This window comes from Rhamphochromis longiceps, linkage group LG7 (assembly GCF_057381845.1).
Source record: "Rhamphochromis longiceps isolate RC_006_pf linkage group LG7, R_longiceps_female_GT1.1, whole genome shotgun sequence".
Lineage (NCBI taxonomy): Eukaryota > Metazoa > Chordata > Actinopteri > Cichliformes > Cichlidae > Rhamphochromis > Rhamphochromis longiceps.
The window spans coordinates 47,076,389-47,096,243 of NC_140563.1; the positions used below are offsets into that span (position 1 = coordinate 47,076,389).

Consider the following 19,855-nt stretch of genomic DNA (forward strand, 5'->3'; position numbering starts at 1 on the left):
TGAAATATGTTCAGGGGTGGAGCCTTATCATATGTGTTCACTTTGGTCAAGGTCAGAAAATGTATGACAAAATGAGAGGCAATAAGATTTTCATGGCGAGTCATCGAAATTCGCCATGGCGCCACGGCCTCATAGTATTGTGAAAACTCAAAAGCTCCGCAATTTAACATGGCACAAGGGTATAGTTGACACTGTCCAAATTTGAAGCTTATACGACCAAATCCCAAGGAGGAGTTCGTTAAAGTACAAGGCATGGAAACGGTAAAATCAGAGCCAAAATGTCACCTTCACTCCAAAATGGCGGACTTCCTGTTGGGTTTAGGACATTGCCATAATAGACTTTTTTGTTCGACTCTGAACGTTATATAGGTGTACCGACTTTCAAACTTATAGGTCATACCCATACCGGGGGCTCGCGTTTTTCATTTTTCTAGGTGGCGCTACTGAGCTAATTTTCCCTGGCCATGTCTGAGAACATTAAAATACGTAAATTTTCACCAGACCTGACGCGTGTGCAAAATTTCATGAGTTTTCGAGCATGTTTAGGCCCTCAAACGGCCAATTCATTTGCCGAAATAATAATAATAATAATAATAAACAGAGCAATTACAATAGGGCCTTCGCACTGTCAGTGCTCGGGCCCTAATAATAATAATAATAATAATAATAAGAAACGGAGCAGATACAATAGGGCCTTCGCACTCTCAGTGCTCGGGCCCTAATAAACAGAGCAATTACAATAGGGCCTTCGCACTGTCAGTGCTCGGGCCCTAATAATAATTAAAGCTGCAAGCAGCGTTATGAGGGCCCTCGCACCCCCGGCGCGTCGAGCCACGCCCAACACCTAAAACCAGCACGTCCGATCTGATGTCACATTGATGGAATTCATGCATTTAACCACCAGCTAACATTTCAACTCATTCATTCATGATTAGTTAGTCGTTCCACTAGGTGGCGCTCTAACCATTATGTACAAATGGCATAACAAACATTTCCGAGCTCGAGTCTCATCACACCTGAGACGTTTGGGAGAGATTGGACATTGTGTTTTTGAGTGACAGCAGATTACTGCTTTTTGGCGAGTGATTCAAACTCTAAGTGCCGCCATAACCACCCCGTTTCCCTGGACGTAAAAAGCTTCGCAATTTAACATCACAAAGGTCTTTAGATTCCACACACTGGAGATTGGTTCAATATGATGAAATCCCTTGGAGGAGTTCGTCAAAGAACGGTGCCTGGAAAGAGGGGAAAATGTCACAAAAATTACACATTAATTTTAAAATGGCTGACTTCCTGTTAGATTTGGGATATTGCTCCAAGAGACTTTTTTGTACATCTTGATATCTCCTATAAGCTTACCAGGTTTCAGACTCATACATAAAACACAGAGCTGGGGCTGATGTTTTGAAATTTTGTAGGGGGCGCTGTGGAGCCATTTTGCGCTATTCAATGAAAATGATCACATAACAACAAAGCCTTAAGCACAATGGAGGTGTGCGCCAAATTTCAAGCCTCTATAAACTTTCCAAGCCCCTCAAAAGCCACTTCATTTTTCACGGTGAACAGCGTTGCCACCAGGGTGCGCCGTTCAGTTTAAAGTCACAATTTTTGCACTAAAGCATCATCAAGGACTGATGGTGATATTCACCGCTTTTGAGGTGGCCACTATGAACCTGTGAAAATCAGTACAACAAAGTGTAAGACATGACATTTCCTGTTCCCACTAGGTGGCGCTCTTCATATTCCTGACAATGGGCACATCAATCTGTTCAGGGCGGGTGTGACATCATGCCTGTAAAGTCTGGTACTAATCAGACTGGATTTCATGGAGTTATACTAATTTGTTTCTTCATGGCAAGATATCAAAGTTCGCCATGCTGCTGAGGTCACACCCTTTCGTGAAAAGCCACAGTTTTCACTGTACCCCAAGACCAACTCCTTAAGGCTTTCCTGGAGAAATTTGAGGCTGCAGATGTCACCCATCACTATACTGTACCCCAAAGTGTAAAACATGACATTTCCTGTTCCCACTAGGTGGCGCTGTCCTTGATGTCAAATATGGCAGTTGAAATATGTTCAGGGGTGGAGCCTTATCATATGTGTTCACTTTGGTCAAGGTCAGAAAATGTATGACAAAATGAGAGGCAATAAGATTTTCATGGCGAGTCATCGAAATTCGCCGTGGCGCCACGGCCTCATGGTATTGTGAAAACTCAAAAGCTCCGCAATTTAACATGGCACAAGGGTGTAGTTGGCACTGACCAAATATGAAGGTTATGAAATCAAACCCCAAGGAGGAGTTCGTTAAAGTTCGAGGCATGGAAACGGTAAAATCAGAGCCAAAATGTCACCTTCAATCCAAAATGGCGGACTTCCTGTTGGGTTTAGGACATTGCCATAATAGACTTTTTTGTTCGACTCTGAACGTTATATAGGTGTACCGACTTTCAAATGTGTAGGTCATACCCATACCGGGGGCTCGCGTTTTTCATTTTTCTAGGTGGCGCTACTGAGCTAATTTTCCCTGGCCATGTCTGGGAACATTAAAATACGTAAATTTTCACCAGACCTGACGCGTGTGCAAAATTTCATGAGTTTTCGAGCATGTTTAGGCCCTCAAACGGCCAATTCATTTGCCGAAATAATAATAATTAAAGCTGCAAGCAGCGTTATGAGGGCCCTCGCACCCCCGGCACGTCGAGCCACGCCCAACACCTAAAACCAGCACCTCCGATCTGATGTCACATTGATGGAATTCATGCATTTAACCACCAGCTAACATTTCAACTCATTCATTCATGATTAGTTAGTCGTTCCACTAGGTGGCGCTCTAACCATTATGTACAAATGGCATAACAAACATTTCCGAGCTCGAGTCTCATCACGCCTGCGACCTTTGGGACATATTGGACATTTTGATTTTGAGTGACAGCAGATTACTGCTTTTTGGCGAGTGATTCAAACTCCACGTGCCGCCATGACCACCCCTTTTCCCTGAACGTAAAAGCCTTCGCAATTTAACATCACAAAGGTCTTTAGATTCCACACACTGGAGAATGGTTCAATATGATGAAATCCCTTGGAGGAGTTCGTCAAAGAACGGTGCCTGGAAAGAGGGGAAAATGTCACAAAAATTACACATTAATTTTAAAATGGCTGACTTCCTGTTGGATTTGGGATATTGCTCCAAGAGACTTTTTTGTACATCTTGATATCTCCTATAATCTTACCAGGTTTCAGACTCATACATAGAACACAGAGCAGGGGCTGTGGTTTTGAAATTTTGTAGGGGGCGCTGTGGAGCCACTTTGCGCTATTCAATGAAAATGATCACATAACAACAAAGCCTTAAGCACAATGGAGGTGTGCGCCAAATTTCAAGCCTCTATAAACTTTCCAAGCCCCTCAAAAGCCACTTCATTTTTCATGGTGAACAGCGTTGCCACCAGGGTGCGCCGTTCAGTTTAAAGTCACAATTTTTGCACTAAAGCATCATCAAGGACTGATGGTGATATTCACCACTTTTGAGGTGGCCACGATGAACCTGTGAAAATCAGTACAACAAAGTGTAAGACGTGACATTTCCTGTTCCCACTAGGTGGCGCTCTTCATATTCCTGACAATGGGCACATCAATCTGTTCAGGGCGGGTGTGACATCATGCCTGTAAAGTCTGGTACTAATCAGACTGGATTTCATGGAGTTATACTAATTTGTTTCTTCATGGCGAGATATCAAAGTTCGCCATGCTGCTGAGGTCACACCCTTTCGTGAAAAGCCACAGTTTTCACTGTACCCCAAGACCAACTCCTTATGCCTTTCCTGGAGAAATTTGAGGCTGCAGATGTCACCCATCACTATACTGTACCCCAAAGTGTAAAACATGACATTTCCTGTTCCCACTAGGTGGCGCTGTCCTTGATGTCAAATATGGCAGTTGAAATATGTTCAGGGCTGGAGCCTTATTATATGTGTTCACTTTGGTCAAGGTCAGAAAATGTATGACAGAATGAGAGGCAATAAGATTTTCATGGCGAGTCATCGAAATTCGCCGTGGCGCCACGGCCTCATGGTATTGTGAAAACTCAAAAGCTCCGCAATTTAACATGGCACAAGGGTGTAGTTGGCACTGACCAAATATGAAGGTTATGAAATCAAACCCCAAGGAGGAGTTCGTTAAAGTTCGAGGCATGGAAACGGTAAAATCAGAGCCAAAATGTCACCTTCAATCCAAAATGGCGGACTTCCTGTTGGGTTTAGGACATTGCCATAATAGACTTTTTTGTTCGACTCTGAACGTTATATAGGTGTACCGACTTTCAAACATGTAGGTCATACCCATATCGGGGGCTCGCGATTTTCATTTTTCTAGGTGGCGCTACTGAGCTAATTTTCCCTGGCCATGTCTGAGAACATTAAAATACGTAAATTTTCACCAGACCTGACGCGTGTGCAAAATTTCATGAGTTTTCGAGCATGTTTAGGCCCTCAAACGGCCAATTCATTTGCCGAAATAATAATAATAATAATTAAAGCTGCAAGCAGCGTTATGAGGGCCCTCGCACCCCCGGCGTGTCGAGCCACTCCCAACACCTAAAACCAGCACATCCGATGTGATGTCACATTGATGGAATTCATGCATTTAACCACCAGCTAACATTTCAACTCATTCATTCATGATTTGTTAGTCGTTCCACTAGGTGGCGCTCTAACCCTTATGCACAAATGGCATAACAAACATTTCCGAGCTCGAGTCTCATCACGCCTGCGACCTTTGGGAGAGATTGGACTTTGTGTCTTTGAGTGACAGCAGATTACTGCTTTTTGGCGAGTGATTGAAACTCCACGTGCCGCCATGACCACCCCGTTTCCTTGAACGTAAAAAGCTTCGCAATTTAACATCACAAAGGTCTTTAGATTCCACACACTGGAGAATGGTTCAATATGATGAAATCCCTTGGAGGAGTTCGTCAAAGTATGAAGCCTGAAAAGAGGGGAAAATGTCGCCAAAATTGCACATTAATTTTAAAATGGCTGACTTCCTGTTGGATTTTGGATATTGCTCCAAGAGACTTTTTTGTACATCTTGATATCTCCTATAAGCTTACCAGGTTTCAGACTCATACATAAAACACAGAGCTGGGGCTGTGGTTTTGAAATTTTGTAGGGGGCGCTGTGGAGCCATTTCGCGCTATTCAATAAAAATGATCACATGACAACAAAGCCTTCATCCATTTGGAGGGGTGTGCTAAATTTAAAGCCTCTATATACTTTCCAAGCCCCTCAAAAGCCACTTCATCTTTCATGGTGGACCGCGTTGCCACCAGGGTGCGCCGTTCAGTTTAAAGTCACAATTTTTGCACTGAAGCATCACGAGGGACTGATGTTGATATTCACCGCTTTTGAGGTGGCCACGATGAACCTGTGAAAATCAGTACAACAAAATTAAAGCCATGACATTTCCTGTTGCCACTAGGTGGCGCTGTACGTATTCCCGACAATGGGCACATCAATCTGTTCAGGGCAGGTCTGACATCATGCCTGTAAAGTCTGGTACTGAACAGACTGGATTTCATTGAGTTATACTAATTTGTTTCTTCATGGCGTGACATTAAAGTTCGCCATGCTGCTGGGGTCACACCCTTTTGCGAAAAGTCACAGTTTTCACTGTAACCCAAGACCAACTCCTTAAGGCTTTCCTGGAGAAATTTGAGGCTGCAGGTGTCACCCATCACAATACTGTACCCCAAAGTGTAAAACATGACATTTCCTGTTCCCACTAGGTGGCGCTGTCCCTGGTGTCAAATATGGCAGTTGAAATATGTTCAGGGGTGGAGCCTTATCATATGTGTTCACTTTGGTCAAGGTCAGAAAATGTATGACAAAATGAGAGGCAATAAGATTTTCATGGCGAGTCATCGAAATTCGCCATGGCGCCACGGCCTCATAGTATTGTGAAAACTCAAAAGCTCCGCAATTTAACATGGCCCAGGTGTGTAGTTGACACTGACCAAAGATGAAGCTTATACAACCAAATCCCAAGGAGGAGTTCGCAAAAGTTCGAGGCATGGAAATGGCAAAATTAGAGCCAAAATGTCACCTTCTCTTCCAAATGGCGGACTTCCTGTTGGGTTTGCATCAATGGGCCCACAGACTTTTTTGTTCGACTCGGCATGATACACATGTGTGCCAAATTTCATACATGTAGCTGAAACGATGTGGTCGTAGGGCTGCATTTAACAAGGCATAGGTGGCGCTGTAGAGCCATTTCCCAGTGCTCATATGTAAAACCATTAAAATACAAAATTTTTCACCAGACCTGGCATGTCTGCAAAATTTCATGAGTTTTCGAGCATGTTTAGGCCCTCAAACGGCCAATTCATTTGCCGAAATAATAATAATAATAATAATAAACAGAGCAATTACAATAGGGCCTTCGCACTGTCAGTGCTCGGGCCCTAATAATTAAAGCTGCAAGCAGCGTTATGAGGGCCCTCGCACCCCCGGCGCGTCGAGCCACGCCCAACACCTAAAACCAGCACGTCCGATCTGATGTCACATTGATGGAATTCATGCATTTAACCACCAGTTAACATTTCATTTGGTTCAACCATGAGTATAGTCGTCCCACTAGGTGGCGCTCTAACCATTATAGACAAAGGGCATAACAAACATTTCCGAGCTCGAGTCTCATCACGCCTGCGACCTTTGGGAGAGATTGGACTTTGTGTCTTTGAGTGACAGCATATTACTGCTTTTTGGCGAGTGATTGAAACTCCACGTGCCGCCATGACCACCCCGTTTCCTTGAACGTAAAAAGCTTCGCAATTTAACATCACAAAGGTCTTTAGATTCCACACACTGGAGAATGGTTCAATATGATGAAATCCCTTGGAGGAGTTCGTCAAAGTATGAAGCCTGAAAAGAGGGGAAAATGCCGCCAAAATTACACATTAATTTTAAAATGGCTGACTTCCTGTTGGATTTTGGATATTGCTCCAAGAGACTTTTTTGTACATCTTGATACTTTCCATAAGCTTACCAGGTTTCAGACTCATAGATGAAACACAGAGCTGGGGCTGATGTTTTGAAATTTTGTAGGGGGCGCTGTGGAGCAATTTCGCGCTATTCAATGAAAATGATCACATGACAACAAAGCCTACATCCATTTGGAGGTGTGTGCCAAATTTCAAGCCTCTATAAACTTTCCAAGCCCCTCAAAAGCCACTTCATCTTTCATGGTGAACCGCGTTGCCACCAGGGTGCGCCGTTCAGTTTAAAGTCACAATTTTTGCACTGAAGCATCACGAGGGACTGATGTTGATATTCACCGCTTTTGAGGTGGCCACGATGAACCTGTGAACATCAGTACAACAAAATTAAAGCCATGACATTTCCTGTTGCCACTAGGTGGCGCTGTCCGTATTTCCGACAATGGGCACATCAATCTGTTCAGGGCGGGTGTGACATCATGCCTGTAAAGTCTGGTACTGATCAGACTGGATTTCATTGAGTTATACTAATTTGTTTCTTCATGGCGTGACATCAAAGTTCGCCATGCTGCTGGGGTCACACCCTTTCGTGAAAAGTCACAGTTTTCACTGTAACCCAAGACCAACTCCTTAAGGCTTTCCTGGAGAAATTTGAGGCTGCAGATGTCACCCATCACTATACTGTACCCCAAAGTGTAAAACATGACATTTCCTGTTCCCACTAGGTGGCGCTGTCCTTGATGTCAAATATGGCAGTTGAAATATGTTCAGGGGTGGAGCCTTATCATATGTGTTCACTTTGGTCAAGGTCAGAAAATGTATGACAAAATGAGAGGCAATAAGATTTTCATGGCGAGTCATCGAAATTCGCCATGGCGCCACGGCCTCATAGTATTGTGAAAACTCAAAAGCTCCGCAATTTAACATGGCACAAGGGTGTAGTTGACACTGTCCAAATTTGAAGTTTTTAGGACCAAATCCCAAGGAGGAGTTCGTTAAAGTACAAGGCATGGAAACAGTAAAATCATAGCCAAAATGTCACCTTCAATCCAAAATGGCGGACTTCCTGTTGGGTTTAGGACATTGCCATAATAGACTTTTTTGTTCGACTCTGAACGTTATATAGGAGTACCGACTTTCAAACTTGTAGGCCATACCCATACCGGGGGCTCGCGTTTTTCATTTTTCTAGGTGGCGCTACTGAGCTAATTTTCCCTGGCCATGTCTGAGAACATTAAAATACGTAAATTTTCACCAGACCTGACGCGTGCGCAAAATTTCATGAGTTTTCGAGCATGTTTAGGCCCTCAAAAGGCCGATTCATTTGCCGGAATAATAATAATAATAATAATAATAATAATAATAATAATAAACAGAGCAATTACAATAGGGCCTTCGCACTATCAGTGCTCGGGCCCTAATTAAAGCTGCAAGCAGCGTTATGAGGGCCCTCGCACCCCCGGCGCGTCGAGCCACGCCCAACACCTAAAACCAGCACGTCCGATCTGATGTCACATTGATGGAATTCATGCATTTAACCACCAGCTAACATTTCAACTCATTCATTCATGATTAGTTAGTCGTTCCACTAGGTGGCGCTCTAACCATTATGTACAAATGGCATAACAAACACTTCCAAGCTCGAGTCTCATCACACCTGAGACGTTTGGGAGAGATTGGACATTGTGTTTTTGAGTGACAGCAGATTACTGCTTTTTGGCGAGTGATTGAAACTCCACGTGCCGCCATAACCACCCCGTTTCCCTGGACGTAAAAAGCTTCGCAATTTAACATCACAAAGGTCTTTAGATTCCACAAACTGCAGATCGGTCCAATCTGATGAAATCCCTTGGAGGAGTTCGTCAAAGAACGATGCCTGAAAAGAGGGGAAAATGTTGCAAAAATTGCACATTAATTTTAAAATGGCTGACTTCCTGTTGGATTTGGGATATTGCTCCAAGAGACTTTTTTGTACATCTTGATATCTCCTATAAGCTTACCAGGTTTCAGACTCATACATAAAACACAGAGCAGGGGCTGTGATTTTGAAATTTTGTAGGGGGCGCTGTGGAGCCATTTTGGGATATTCAATGAAAATGATCACATAACAACAAAGCCTCAACGACATTGGAGGTGTGTGCCAAATTTCAAGACTTTTTAAACTTTCCAAGCCCCTCAAAAGCCACTTCATCTTTCATGGTGAACCGCGTTGCCACCAGGGTGCGGCGTTCAGTTTAAAGTCACAATTTTTGCACTGAAGCATCACAAGGGACTAATGGTGATATTCACCGCTTTTGAGGTGGCCACAATGAACCTGTGAAAATCAGTACAACAAAATTAAAGCCATGACATTTCCTGTTCCCACTAGGTGGCGCTGTCCGTATTCCCGACAATGGGCACATCAATCTGTTCAGGGCGGGTCTGTCATCATGCCTGTAAAGTCTGGTACTGATCAGACTGGATTTCATTGAGTTATACTAATTTGTTTCTTCATGGCGTGACATCAAAGTTCGCCATGCTGCTGGGGTCACACCCTTTTGCGAAAAGTCACAGTTTTCACTGTAACCCAAGACCAACTCCTTAAGGCTTTTCTGGAGAAATTTGAGGCTGCAGATGTCACCCATCACTATACTGTACCCCAAAGTGTAAAACATGACATTTCCTGTTCCCACTAGGTGGCGCTGTCCTTGATGTCAAATATGGCAGTTGAAATATGTTCAGGGGTGGAGCCTTATCATATGTGTGCTCTTTGGTCCAGATTGGAACATGTATGACAGAATGAGAGGCAATAAGATTTTCATGGCGAGTCATCGAAATTCGCCATGGCGCCACGGCCTCATAGTATTGTGAAAACTCAAAAGCTCCGCAATTTAACATGGCACAAGGGTGTAGTTGACACTGTCCAAATTTGAAGCTTATACGACCAAATCCCAAGGAGGAGTTCGTTAAAGTACAAGGCATGGAAACGGTAAAATCAGACCCAAAATGTCACCTTCAATCCAAAATGGCGGACTTCCTGTTGGGTTTAGGACATTGCCATAATAGACTTTTTTGTTCGACTCTGAACGTTATATAGGTGTACCGACTTTCAAACGTGTAGGTCATACCCATACCGGGGGCTCGTGTTTTTAATTTTTCTAGGTGGCGCTACTGAGCTAATTTTCCCTGGCCATGTCTGGGAACATTAAAATACGTAAATTTTCACCAGACCTGACGCGTGTGCAAAATTTCATGAGTTTTCGAGCATGTTTAGGCCCTCAAACGGCCAATTCATTTGCCGGAATAATAATAATAATAATAATAATAATAATAATAAACAGAGCAATTACAATAGGGCCTTCGCACTGTCAGTGCTCGGGCCCTAATAATAATTAAAGCTGCAAGCAGCGTTATGAGGGCCCTCGCACCCCCGGCGTGTCGAGCCATGCCCAACACCTGAAACCAGCACCTCCGATCTGATGTCACATTGATGGAATTCATGCATTTAACCACCAGTTAACATTTCATTTGGTTCAACCATGAGTATAGTCGTCCCACTAGGTGGCGCTCTAACCATTATAGACAAAGGGCATAACAAACATTTCCGAGCTCGAGTCTCATCACGCCTGCGACCTTTGGGAGAGATTGGACTTTGTGTCTTTGAGTGACAGCATATTACTGCTTTTTGGCGAGTGATTGAAACTCCACGTGCCGCCATGACCACCCCGTTTCCTTGAACGTAAAAAGCTTCGCAATTTAACATCACAAAGGTCTTTAGATTCCACACACTGGAGAATGGTTCAATATGATGAAATCCCTTGGAGGAGTTCGTCAAAGTATGAAGCCTGAAAAGAGGGGAAAATGTCGCCAAAATTACACATTAATTTTAAAATGGCTGACTTCCTGTTGGATTTGGGATATTGCTCCAAGAGACTTTTTTCTACATCTTGATATTTTCCATAAGCTTACCAGGTTTCAGACTCATAGATGAAACACAGAGCAGGGGCTGTGGTTTTGAAATTTTGTAGGGGGCGCTGTGGAGCCACTTCGCGCTATTCAATGAAAATGATCACATGCCAACAAAGCGTTCATCCATTTGGAGGTGTGTGCCAAATTTCAAGCCTCTATAAACTTGCCAAGACCCTCAAAAGCCACTTCATCTTTCATGTTGAACAGCGTTGCCACCAGGGTGCGCCGTTCAGTTTAAACTCACAATTTTTGCACTGAAGCATCACGAGGGACTGATGGTGATATTCACCGCTTTTGAGGTGGCCACGATGAACCTGTGAAAATCAGTACAACAAAATTAAAGCCATGACATTTCCTGTTGCCACTAGGTGGCGCTGTCCGTATTTCCGACAATGGGCACATCAATCTGTTCAGGGCGGGTCTGACATCATGCCTGTAAAGTCTGGTACTGATCAGACTGGATTTCATTGAGTTATACTAATTTGTTTCTTCATGGCGTGACATCAAAGTTCGCCATGCCGCTGGTGTCACACCCTTTTGCGAAAAGTCACAGTTTTCACTGTAACCCAAGACCAACTCCTTAAGGCTTTCCTGGAGAAATTTGAGGCTGCAGATGTCACCCATCACCATACTGTACCCCAAAGTGTAAAACATGACATTTCCTGTTCCCACTAGGTGGCGCTGTCCCTGATGTAAAATATGGCAGTTGAAATATGTTCAGGGATGGAGCCTTATCATATGTGTTCACTTTGGTCAAGGTCAGAAAATCTATGACAGAATGAGAGGCAATAAGATTTTCATGGCGAGTCATCGAAATTCGCCATGGCGCCACGGCCTCATGGTATTGTGAAAACTCAAAAGCTCCGCAATTTAACATGGCATAAGGGTGTAGTTGGCACTGACCAAATATGAAGGTTATGAAATCAAACCCCAAGGAGGAGTTCGTCAAAGTTCGAGGCATGGAAATGGTAAAATCAGAGCCAAAATGTCACCTTCAATCCAAAATGGCGGACTTCCTGTTGGGTTTAGGACATTGCCATAATAGACTTTTTTGTTCGACTCTGAACATTATATAGGTGTACCGACTTTCAAACATGTAGGTCATACCCATACCGGGGGCTCGCGTTTTTCATTTTTCTAGGTGGCGCTACTGAGCTAATTTTCCCTGGCCATGTCTGAGAACATTAAAATACGTAAATTTTCACCAGACCTGACGCGTGTGCAAAATTTCATGAGTTTTCGAGCATGTTTAGGCCCTCAAACGGCCAATTCATTTGCCGAAATAATAATAATAATAATAATTAAAGCTGCAAGCAGCGTTATGAGGGCCCTCGCACCCCCGGCGCGTCGAGCCACGCCCAACACCTAAAACCAGCACGTCCGATCTGATGTCACATTGATGGAATTCATGCATTTAACCACCAGCTAACATTTCAACTCATTCATTCATGATTAGTTAGTCGTTCCACTAGGTGGCGCTCTAACCATTATGTACAAATGGCATAACAAACACTTCCGAGCTCGAGTCTAATCACACCTGAGACGTTTGGGAGAGATTGGACATTGTGTTTTTGAGTGACAGCAGATTACTGCTTTTTGGCGAGTGATTCAAACTCTAAGTGCCGCCATAACCACCCCGTTTCCCTGGACGTAAAAAGCTTCGCAATTTAACATCACAAAGGTCTTTAGATTCCACACACTGGAGAATGGTTCAATATGATGAAATCCCTTGGAGGAGTTCGTCAAAGTATGAAGCCTGAAAAGAGGGGAAAATGTCGCCAAAATTGCACATTAATTTTAAAATGGCTGACTTCCTGTTGGATTTGGGATATTGCTCCAAGAGACTTTTTTGTACATCTTGATATCTCCTATAAGCCTACCAGGTTTCAGATTCATACATAAACCACAGAGCAGGGGCTGATATTTTGAAATATTTTAGGGGGCGCTGTGGAGCCATTTTGCGCTATTCAATGAAAATGATGACATGACAACAAAGTCTTCATCACATTGGAGGTGTGTGCCAAATTTCAAGCCTCTATAAACTTTCCAAGCCCCTCAAAAGCCACTTCATCTTTCATGGTGGACCGCGTTGCCACCAGGGTGCGCCGTTCAGTTTAAAGTCACAATTTCTGCACTGAAGCATCATGAGGGACTGATGGTGATATTCACCGCTTTTGAGGTGGCCACGATGAACCTGTGAAAATCAGTACAACAAAATTAAAGCCATGACATTTCCTGTTGCCACTAGGTGGCGCTGTACGTATTCCCGACAATGGGCACATCAATCTGTTCAGGGCGGGTCTGACATCATGCCTGTAAAGTCTGGTACTGAACAGACTGGATTTCATTGAGTTATACTAATTTGTTTCTTCATGGCGTGACATCAAAGTTCGCCATGCTGCTGGGGTCACACCCTTTTGCGAAAAGTCACAGTTTTCACTGTAACCCAAGACCAACTCCTTAAGGCTTTCCTGGAGAAATTTGAGGCTGCAAGTGTCACCCATCACTATACTGTACCCCAAAGTGTAAAACATGACATTTCCTGTTCCCACTAGGTGGCGCTGTCCCTGGTGTCAAATATGGCAGTTGAAATATGTTCAGGGGTGGAGCCTTATCATATGTGTTCACTTTGGTCAAGGTCAGAAAATGTATGACAAAATGAGAGGCAATAAGATTTTCATGGCGAGTCATCGAAATTCGCCATGGCGCCACGGCCTCATAGTATTGTGAAAACTCAAAAGCTCCGCAATTTAACATGGCACAAGGGTATAGTTGACACTGTCCAAATTTGAAGCTTATACGACCAAATCCCAAGGAGGAGTTCGTTAAAGTACAAGGCATGGAAACGGTAAAATCAGAGCCAAAATGTCACCTTCACTCCAAAATGGCGGACTTCCTGTTGGGTTTAGGACATTGCCATAATAGACTTTTTTGTTCGACTCTGAACGTTATATAGGTGTACCGACTTTCAAACTTATAGGTCATACCCATACCGGGGGCTCGCGTTTTTCATTTTTCTAGGTGGCGCTACTGAGCTAATTTTCCCTGGCCATGTCTGAGAACATTAAAATACGTAAATTTTCACCAGACCTGACGCGTGTGCAAAATTTCATGAGTTTTCGAGCATGTTTAGGCCCTCAAACGGCCAATTCATTTGCCGAAATAATAATAATAATAATAATAAACAGAGCAATTACAATAGGGCCTTCGCACTGTCAGTGCTCGGGCCCTAATAATAATAATAAACAGAGCAATTACAATAGGGCCTTCGCACTGTCAGTGCTCGGGCCCTAATAATAATAATAAACAGAGCAATTACAATAGGGCCTTCGCACTGTCAGTGCTCGGGCCCTAATAATTAAAGCTGCAAGCAGCGTTATGAGGGCCCTCGCACCCCCGGCGCGTCGAGCCACGCCCAACACCTAAAACCAGCACGTCCGATCTGATGTCACATTGATGGAATTCATGCATTTAACCACCAGCTAACATTTCAACTCATTCATTCATGATTAGTTAGTCGTTCCACTAGGTGGCGCTCTAACCCTTATGCACAAATGGCATAACAAACATTTCCGAGCTCGAGTCTCATCACGCCTATGAGCTTTGGGAGAGATTGGACATTGTGTTTTTGAGTGACAGCAGATTACTGCTTTTTGGCGAGTGATTCAAACTCCACGTGCCGCCATGACCACCCCGTTTCACTGAACGTAAAAAGCTTCGCAATTTAACATCACAAAGGTCTTTAGATTCCACACACTGGAGATTGGTTCAATATGATGAAATCCCTTGGAGGAGTTTGTCAAAGAACGGTGCCTGGAAAGAGGGGAAAATGTTGCCAAAATTGCACATTAATTTTAAAATGGCTGACTTCCTGTTGGATTTTGGATATTGCTCCAAGAGACTTTTTTGTACATCTTGATATCTCCTATAAGCTTACCAGGTTTCAGACTCATACATAAAACACAGAGCTGGGGCTGTGGTTTTGAAATTTTGTAGGGGGCGCTGTGGAGCCATTTCGCGCTATTCAATAAAAATGATCACATGACAACAAAGCCTTCATCCCTTTGGAGGGGTGTGCTAAATTTAAAGCCTCTATATACTATCCAAGCCCCTCAAAAGCCACTTCATCTTTCATGGTGGACCGCGTTGCCACCAGGGTGCGCCGTTCAGTTTAAAGTCACAATTTTTGCACTGAAGCATCACGAGGGACTGATGTTGATATTCACCGCTTTTGAGGTGGCCACGATGAACCTGTGAAAATCAGTACAACAAAATTAAAGCCATGACATTTCCTGTTGCCACTAGGTGGCGCTGTACGTATTCCCGACAATGGGCACATCAATCTGTTCAGGGCGGGTCTGACATCATGCCTGTAAAGTCTGGTACTGATCAGACTGGATTTCATTGAGTTATACTAATTTGTTTCTTCATGGCGTGACATCAAAGTTCGCCATGCTGCTGGGGTCACACCCTTTTGCGAAAAGTCACAGTTTTCACTGTAACCCAAGACCAACTCCTTAAGGCTTTCCTGGAGAAATTTGAGGCTGCAGGTGTCACCCATCACTATACTGTACCCCAAAGTGTAAAACATGACATTTCCTGTTCCCACTAGGTGGCGCTGTCCCTGGTGTCAAATATGGCAGTTGAAATATGTTCAGGGGTGGAGCCTTATCATATGTGTGCTCTTTGGTCCAGATCGGAACATGTATGACAAAATGAGAGGCAATAAGATTTTCATGGCGAGTCATCGAAATTCGCCATGGCGCCACGGCCTCATAGTATTGTGAAAACTCAAAAGCTCCGCAATTTAACATGGCACAAGGGTGTAGTTGGCACTGACCAAATATGAAGGTTATGAAATCAAACCCCAAGGAGGAGTTCGTCAAAGTTCGAGGCATGGAAATGGTAAAATCAGAGCCAAAATGTCACCTTCAATCCAAAATGGCGGACTTCCTGTTGGGTTTAGGACATTGCCATAATAGACTTTTTTGTTCGACTCTGAACATTATATAGGTGTACCGACTTTCAAACATGTAGGTCATACCCATACCGGGGGCTCGCGTTTTTCATTTTTCTAGGTGGCGCTACTGAGCTAATTTTCCCTGGCCATGTCTGAGAACATTAAAATACGTAAATTTTCACCAGACCTGACGCGTGTGCAAAATTTCATGAGTTTTCGAGCATGTTTAGGCCCTCAAACGGCCAATTCATTTGCCGAAATAATAATAATAATAATAATTAAAGCTGCAAGCAGCGTTATGAGGGCCCTCGCACCCCCGGCGCATCGAGCCACGCCCAACACCTAAAACCAGCACCTCCGATCGATGTCACATTGATGGAATTCATGCATTTAACCACCAGCTAACATTTCAACTCATTCATTCATGATTAGCTAGTCGTTCCACTAGGTGGCACTCTAACCATTATGTACAAATGGCATAACAAACATTTCCGAACTCGAGTCTCATTATGCCTGCGACCTTTGGGTGAGATTGGACATTGTGTTTTTGAGTAACAGCAGATTACTGCGTTTTGGCGAGTGATTGAGAGTCTACGTGCCGCCATGACCACCCCGTTTCCCTGAACGTAAAAAGCTTCGCAATTTAACAACACAAAGGTCTTTGGATTCCACACACTGAAGAATGCTTCAATATGATGAAATCCCTTGGAGGAGTTCGTCAAAGTATGAGGCCTGAAAAGAGGGGAAAATGTTGCCAAAATTGCACATTAATTTTAAAATGGCTGACTTCCTGTTGGATTTGGGATATTGCTCCAAGAGACTTTTTTGTACATCTTGATATCTCCTATAAGCTTACCAGGTTTCAGACTCATACATAAAACACAGAGCAGGGGCTGTGATTTTGAAATTTTGTAGGGGGCGCTGTGGAGCCATTTTGGGATATTCAATGAAAATGATCACATGCCAACAAAGCGTTCATCCATTTGGAGGTGTGTGCCAAATTTCAAGCCTCTATAAACTTGCCAAGACCCTCAAAAGCCACTTCATCTTTCATGTTGAACAGCATTGCCACCAGGGTGCGCCGTTCAGTTTAAAGTCACAATTTTTGCACTGAAGCATCACGAGGGACTGATGGTGATATTCACCACTTTTGAGGTGGCCACGATGAACCTGTGAAAATCAGTACAACAAAATTAAAGCCATGACATTTCCTGTTGCCACTAGGTGGCGCTGTCCGTATTCCTGACAATGGGCACATCAATCTGTTCAGGGCGGGTCTGACATCATGCCTGTAAAGTCTGGTACTAATCAGACTGGATTTCATGGAGTTATACTAATTTGTTTCTTCATGGCGTGACATCAAAGTTCGCCATGCTGCTGGGGTCACACCCTTTGGCGAAAACTCACAGTTTTCACTGTAACCCAAGACCAACTCCTTAAGGCTTTCCTGGAGAAATTTGAGGCTGCAGATGTCACCCATCACTATACTGTACCCCAAAGTGTAAAACATGACATTTCCTGTTCCCACTAGGTGGCGCTGTCCCTGGTGTCAAATATGGCAGTTGAAATATGTTCAGGGGTGGAGCCTTATCATATGTGTGCTCTTTGGTCCAGATCGGAACATGTATGACAAAATGAGAGGCAATAAGATTTTCATGGCGAGTCATCGAAATTCGCCATGGCGCCACGGCCTCATAGTATTGTGAAAACTCAAAAGCTCCGCAATTTAACATGGCACAAGGGTGTAGTTGACACTGTCCAAATTTGAAGGTTATGAAATGAAACCCCAAGGAGGAGTTCGCAAAAGTTCGAGGCATGGAAACGGTAAAATCAGAGCCAAAATGTCACATTCAATCCAAAATGGCGGACTTCCTGTTGGGTTTAGGACATTGCCATAATAGACTTTTTTGTTCGACTCTGAACGTTATATAGGTGTACCGACTTTCAAACATGTAGGTGATACCCATACCGGGGGCTCGCATTTTTCATTTTTCTAGGTGGCGCTACTGAGCTAATTTTCCCTGGCCATGTCTGAGAACATTAAAATACGTAAATTTTCACCAGACCTGACGCGTGTGCAAAATTTCATGAGTTTTCGAGCATGTTTAGGTCCTCAAAAGGCCGATTCATTTGCCGAAATAATAATAATAATAATAATAAACAGAGCAATTACAATAGGGCCTTCGCACTGTCAGTGCTCGGGCCCTAATTAAAGCTGCAAGCAGCGTTATGAGGGCCCTCGCACCCCCGGCACGTCGAGCCACTGCCAACACCTCAAACCGGCACGTCCGATGTGATGTCACATTGATGGATTTCATGCTTTTAATCACCAGCTAACATTTCATCTTATTCAACCAGGATTATAGTCATGCCACTAGGTGGCGCTCTAACCATTATTGACAAATAGCATAACAAACATTTCCAAGCTCGAGTCTCATCACACCTGCGACCTTTGGGAGAGATTGGACATTGTGTTTTTTAGTGACAGCAGATTACTGCTTTTTGCGAGTGATTGAAACTCTACGTGCCGCCATGACCACCCCGTTTCCCTGAACGGAAAAAGCTTCGCAATTTAACATCACAAAGGTCTTTAGATTCTACACACTGAAGAATGCTTCAATATGATGAAATCCCTTTGAGGAGTTCGTCAAAGTATGAGGCCTGAAAAGGGGGGAAAATGTCATCAAAATTACACATTAATTTTAAAATGGCTGACTTCCTGTTGGATTTGGGATATTGCTCCAAGAGACTTTTTTGTACATCTTGATATCTTACACAAGCTTACCAAGTGTCAGACTCATAGATGAAACACAGAGCAGGGGCTGATGTTTTGAAATATTGTAGGGGGCGCTGTGGAGCCATTTTGCGCTATTCAATAAAAATGATCACATGACAACAAAGCCTTCATCCATTTGGAGGGGTGTGCTAAATTTCAAGCCTCTATATACTTTCCAAGCCCCTCAAAAGCCACTTCATCTTTCATGGTGGACCGCGTTGCCACCAGGGTGCGCCGTTCAGTTTAAAGTCACAATTTTTGCACTGAAGCATCACGAGGGACTGATGGTGATATTCACCGCTTTTGAGGTGGCCACGATGAACCTGTGAAAATCAGTACAACAAAATTAAAGCCATGACATTTCCTGTTGCCACTAGGTGGCGCTGTACGTATTCCCGACAATGGGCACATCAATCTGTTCAGGGCGGGTCTGACATCATGCCTGTAAAGTCTGGTACTGAACAGACTGGATTTCATTGAGGTATACTAATTTGTTTCTTCATGGCGTGACATCAAAGTTCGCCATGCTGCTGGGGTCACACCCTTTTGTGAAAAGTCACAGTTTTCACTGTAACCCAAGACCAACTCCTTAAGGCTTTCCTGGAGAAATTTGAGGCTGCAGGTGTCACCCATCACTATACTGTACCCCAAAGTGTAAAACATGACATTTCCTGTTCCCACTAGGTGGCGCTGTCCTTGATGTCAAATATGGCAGTTGAAATATGTTCAGGGGTGGAGCCTTATCATATGTGTGCTCTTTGGTCCAGATCGGAACATGTATGACAAAATGAGAGGCAATAAGATTTTCATGGCGAGTCATCGAAATTCGCCATGGCGCCACGGCCTCATAGTATTGTGAAAACTCAAAAGCTCCGCAATTTAACATGGCACAAGGGTGTAGTTGGCACTGACCAAATTTGAAGGTTATGAAATGAAACCCCAAGGAGGAGTTCGCAAAAGTTCGAGGCATGGAAATGGCAAAATTAGAGCCAAAATGTCACCTTCTCTTCCAAATGGCGGACTTCCTGTTGGGTTTGCGTCAATGGGCCCACAGACTTTTTTGTTCGTCTTGGCATGATACACATGTGTGCCAAATTTCATACATGTAGCTCAAACGATGTGGTCGTAGGGCTGCATTTAACAAGGCATAGGTGGCGCTCTAGAGCCATTTCCCAGTGCT

The 19,855-nt window shown here is 43.7% G+C and overlaps 1 protein-coding gene across 1 annotated transcript in view; it reads left to right on the forward strand.

The window, feature by feature from the left end:
* The window catches only part of LOC146666116 (ADP-ribosylation factor-like protein 3), a 71,246-nt gene that overhangs the window by 13,227 nt on the left and 38,164 nt on the right, over positions 1 to 19,855 (forward strand). The window lies entirely within an intron of this gene.